Here is a 5635-nt window from a genome sequence, read left to right as displayed (position 1 = left end):
GATGCAGACGACCGTAAGGACGAAGTACTCAAGAGTATCGCTAGGCCGCGCCTCTTTAGCTCAGTGGTAGAGCACTGGTCTAATAAACCAGGGGTCGTAAGTTCCATCCTCACAGGAGAAAGATGGATTTTGGAAATCAGTTGCGCGTCGTGGCCGTATAGCAAACAGTACCTGTGACGACGAACAATTAGCGACAGGCGTTTTTTTAAGATTTACTCTCAGATGTGATTAAGGCGAATGGCGCAGATAAAGCATTTGCCAAAGCGGTACAGCATAAGGTGGGACGAGGCAGTCTGAATTACATTTTATAGATGTATTTCTCACATATCTCAGAGTCTCTCGCGATCTTCGTCGTCGTCGTCGTCGTCGTCGTCGTCGTCGTCGTCGCCGCCGCCGCTTCTGCAGAAGTAGCAAATGGCCATCGTAGCAAATGCGGCGAGGGACGCCCTGCCTTCGATTCCGAATGCACAAAGTGTGTGGTCTTGTTTCTCAGTCTATATTTGGTCGGTCACGTCAGAGGTTGAATGTAACGAATGGGTGGGAAAGAGCAAGGGGCAGCGGCTGTGTAGAACGAAAACACAAATCCTCAGGGGTGTGAGCGTTTCGAGATGAGTCGTATACATGTAAATGTTGATCGTCAGTGACCGTGTGGTCTAATGGATAAGGCGTCGGACTTCGTATCTGAAGATTACAGGTTCGAATGCTGTCACGCTTGTGTTTTTCCAGTTCTGAAAAAGAAACATACCGTTTTAATGTAGCAATTGAGCAGTACGAAACCGTCTGAATGTTGCTGTTGACTATTTTTTGCTTGGAGATGCTCTTGAGCTTGAAACACACACAGCAAGACCGGTGTTAACTAGCGAAATGGTCGGCAGAGTGCCGACACCGCGAGTTTTGACTGGCACTTGCACATCTAAAACAACGTCGGAAAGTAACTCGTTCGGCTTTTGAGTCACATAAAGTATGTGTGGTAATTTTGACGCCACTAGCTCTGCTTGTTGTCATGCAATTTCTTTGCCTCTCAGAAATGATTATGACATAAAAGTGAAGTGCGTGACGAGTGTGACGTTAGGAAAACATTAGGCAGCATGGAGAGATGCTGTATGGGACCACCCAACCCAAACGAGTACTGTGTGACGTGCTACCCGGCAAATATTCACCGAGGTAGCCGGCTATCTCAGTCGGTAGAGCGTCAGACACTTAATCCCAGGGTCGTGGGTTCGAGCCAGACGCTGGGCGAAACGGAATTTTGTTCCGCTGCAGGTGTAAATTACCGTTTTTCTGATTAACGAGATTTAATGGAAATAGCAACTTTAAACTTTGCCTACGTCTCTGTCAGTCGCAAGGAAACTGTATTTGAAGGTGAAGGTGATTTTGTAGACATGTGTAAAAGACATGTTCTGAAATGCAAGTGTTGTGGTTTGGAGAGCACATCGGTTACGTGTCAGATGTGTAGCCAAGCAGTAATTTGTCGCCATAGCTGCAAATATTAGCCGATAATATGAATTGTTGTCAGCTAAAGTCTGATGATGCAGACGACCGTAAGGACGAAGTACTCAAGAGTATCGCTAGGCCGCGCCTCTTTAGCTCAGTGGTAGAGCACTGGTCTAATAAACCAGGGGTCGTAAGTTCCATCCTCACAGGAGAAAGATGGATTTTGGAAATCAGTTGCGCGTCGTGGCCGTATAGCAAACAGTACCTGTGACGACGAACAATTAGCGACAGGCGTTTTTTTAAGATTTACTCTCAGATGTGATTAAGGCGAATGGCGCAGATAAAGCATTTGCCAAAGCGGTACAGCATAAGGTGGGACGAGGCAGTCTGAATTACATTTTATAGATGTATTTCTCACATATCTCAGAGTCTCTCGCGATCTTCGTCGTCGTCGTCGTCGTCGTCGTCGTCGTCGCCGCCGCCGCTTCTGCAGAAGTAGCAAATGGCCATCGTAGCAAATGCGGCGAGGGACGCCCTGCCTTCGATTCCGAATGCACAAAGTGTGTGGTCTTGTTTCTCAGTCTATATTTGGTCGGTCACGTCAGAGGTTGAATGTAACGAATGGGTGGGAAAGAGCAAGGGGCAGCGGCTGTGTAGAACGAAAACACAAATCCTCAGGGGTGTGAGCGTTTCGAGATGAGTCGTATACATGTAAATGTTGATCGTCAGTGACCGTGTGGTCTAATGGATAAGGCGTCGGACTTCGTATCTGAAGATTACAGGTTCGAATGCTGTCACGCTTGTGTTTTTCCAGTTCTGAAAAAGAAACATACCGTTTTAATGTAGCAATTGAGCAGTACGAAACCGTCTGAATGTTGCTGTTGACTATTTTTTGCTTGGAGATGCTCTTGAGCTTGAAACACACACAGCAAGACCGGTGTTAACTAGCGAAATGGTCGGCAGAGTGCCGACACCGCGAGTTTTGACTGGCACTTGCACATCTAAAACAACGTCGGAAAGTAACTCGTTCGGCTTTTGAGTCACATAAAGTATGTGTGTTAATTTTGACGCCACTAGCTCTGCTTGTTGTCATGCAATTTCTTTGCCTCTCAGAAATGATTATGACATAAAAGTGAAGTGCGTGACGAGTGTGACGTTAGGAAAACATTAGGCAGCATGGAGAGATGCTGTATGGGACCACCCAACCCAAACGAGTACTGTGTGACGTGCTACCCGGCAAATATTCACCGAGGTAGCCGGCTATCTCAGTCGGTAGAGCGTCAGACACTTAATCCCACGGTCGTGGGTTCGAGCCAGACGCTGGGCGAAACGGAATTTTGTTCCGCTGCAGGTGTAAATTACCGTTTTTCTGATTAACGAGATTTAATGGAAATAGCAACTTTAAACTTTGCCTACGTCTCTGTCAGTCGCAAGGAAACTGTATTTGAAGGTGAAGGTGATTTTGTAGACATGTGTAAAAGACATGTTCTGAAATGCAAGTGTTGTGGTTTGGAGAGCACATCGGTTACGTGTCAGATGTGTAGCCAAGCAGTAATTTGTCGCCATAGCTGCAAATATTAGCCGATAATATGAATTGTTGTCAGCTAAAGTCTGATGATGCAGACGACCGTAAGGACGAAGTACTCAAGAGTATCGCTAGGCCGCGCCTCTTTAGCTCAGTGGTAGAGCACTGGTCTAATAAACCAGGGGTCGTAAGTTCCATCCTTACAGGAGAAAGATGGATTTTGGAAATCAGTTGCGCGTCGTGGCCGTATAGCAAACAGTACCTGTGACGACGAACAATTAGCGACAGGCGTTTTTTTAAGATTTACTCTCAGATGTGATTAAGGCGAATGGCGCAGATAAAGCATTTGCCAAAGCGGTACAGCATAAGGTGGGACGAGGCAGTCTGAATTACATTTTATAGATGTATTTCTCACATATCTCAGAGTCTCTCGCGATCTTCGTCGTCGTCGTCGTCGTCGTCGTCGTCGCCGCCGCCGCTTCTGCAGAAGTAGCAAATGGCCATCGTAGCAAATGCGGCGAGGGACGCCCTGCCTTCGATTCCGAATGCACAAAGTGTGTGGTCTTGTTTCTCAGTCTATATTTGGTCGGTCACGTCAGAGGTTGAATGTAACGAATGGGTGGGAAAGAGCAAGGGGCAGCGGCTGTGTAGAACGAAAACACAAATCCTCAGGGGTGTGAGCGTTTCGAGATGAGTCGTATACATGTAAATGTTGATCGTCAGTGACCGTGTGGTCTAATGGATAAGGCGTCGGACTTCGTATCTGAAGATTACAGGTTCGAATGCTGTCACGCTTGTGTTTTTCCAGTTCTGAAAAAGAAACATTCCGTTTTAATGTAGCAATTGAGCAGTACGAAACCGTCTGAATGTTGCTGTTGACTATTTTTTGCTTGGAGATGCTCTTGAGCTTGAAACACACACAGCAAGACCGGTGTTAACTAGCGAAATGGTCGGCAGAGTGCCGACACCGCGAGTTTTGACTGGCACTTGCACATCTAAAACAACGTCGGAAAGTAACTCGTTCGGCTTTTGAGTCACATAAAGTATGTGTGTTAATTTTGACGCCACTAGCTCTGCTTGTTGTCATGCAATTTCTTTGCCTCTCAGAAATGATTATGACATAAAAGTGAAGTGCGTGACGAGTGTGACGTTAGGAAAACATTAGGCAGCATGGAGAGATGCTGTATGGGACCACCCAACCCAAACGAGTACTGTGTGACGTGCTACCCGGCAAATATTCACCGAGGTAGCCGGCTATCTCAGTCGGTAGAGCGTCAGACACTTAATCCCAGGGTCGTGGGTTCGAGCCAGACGCTGGGCGAAACGGAATTTTGTTCCGCTGCAGGTGTAAATTACCGTTTTTCTGATTAACGAGATTTAATGGAAATAGCAACTTTAAACTTTGCCTACGTCTCTGTCAGTCGCAAGGAAACTGTATTTGAAGGTGAAGGTGATTTTGTAGACATGTGTAAAAGACATGTTCTGAAATGCAAGTGTTGTGGTTTGGAGAGCACATCGGTTACGTGTCAGATGTGTAGCCAAGCAGTAATTTGTCGCCATAGCTGCAAATATTAGCCGATAATATGAATTGTTGTCAGCTAAAGTCTGATGATGCAGACGACCGTAAGGACGAAGTACTCAAGAGTATCGCTAGGCCGCGCCTCTTTAGCTCAGTGGTAGAGCACTGGTCTAATAAACCAGGGGTCGTAAGTTCCATCCTCACAGGAGAAAGATGGATTTTGGAAATCAGTTGCGCGTCGTGGCCGTATAGCAAACAGTACCTGTGACGACGAACAATTAGCGACAGGCGTTTTTTTAAGATTTACTCTCAGATGTGATTAAGGCGAATGGCGCAGATAAAGCATTTGCCAAAGCGGTACAGCATAAGGTGGGACGAGGCAGTCTGAATTACATTTTATAGATGTATTTCTCACATATCTCAGAGTCTCTCGCGATCTTCGTCGTCGTCGTCGTCGTCGTCGTCGTCGTCGTCGTCGTCGTCGCCGCCGCCGCTTCTGCAGAAGTAGCAAATGGCCATCGTAGCAAATGCGGCGAGGGACGCCCTGCCTTCGATTCCGAATGCACAAAGTGTGTGGTCTTGTTTCTCAGTCTATATTTGGTCGGTCACGTCAGAGGTTGAATGTAACGAATGGGTGGGAAAGAGCAAGGGGCAGCGGCTGTGTAGAACGAAAACACAAATCCTCAGGGGTGTGAGCGTTTCGAGATGAGTCGTATACATGTAAATGTTGATCGTCAGTGACCGTGTGGTCTAATGGATAAGGCGTCGGACTTCGTATCTGAAGATTACAGGTTCGAATGCTGTCACGCTTGTGTTTTTCCAGTTCTGAAAAAGAAACATACCGTTTTAATGTAGCAATTGAGCAGTACGAAACCGTCTGAATGTTGCTGTTGACTATTTTTTGCTTGGAGATGCTCTTGAGCTTGAAACACACACAGCAAGACCGGTGTTAACTAGCGAAATGGTCGGCAGAGTGCCGACACCGCGAGTTTTGACTGGCACTTGCACATCTAAAACAACGTCGGAAAGTAACTCGTTCGGCTTTTGAGTCACATAAAGTATGTGTGGTAATTTTGACGCCACTAGCTCTGCTTGTTGTCATGCAATTTCTTTGCCTCTCAGAAATGATTATGACATAAAAGTGAAGTGCGTGACGA

The 5635-nt window shown here is 46.5% G+C and overlaps 1 non-coding gene across 1 annotated transcript; it reads left to right on the top strand.

Annotated features, from left to right (window-relative positions):
* Window positions 1-3099: 3099 nt before the first annotated feature.
* Window positions 3100-3171, top strand: Trnai-aau (transfer RNA isoleucine (anticodon AAU)). Its single transcript has one exon. It is a non-coding gene; the product is annotated as a tRNA-Ile (tRNA).
* The last annotated feature ends 2464 nt before the right edge of the window (window positions 3172-5635 follow it).

The sequence above is a fragment of the Schistocerca gregaria genome, chromosome 6, assembly GCF_023897955.1.
Source record: "Schistocerca gregaria isolate iqSchGreg1 chromosome 6, iqSchGreg1.2, whole genome shotgun sequence".
NCBI lineage: Eukaryota > Metazoa > Arthropoda > Insecta > Orthoptera > Acrididae > Schistocerca > Schistocerca gregaria.
This window is presented reverse-complemented; position numbering and strand designations above follow the sequence as displayed.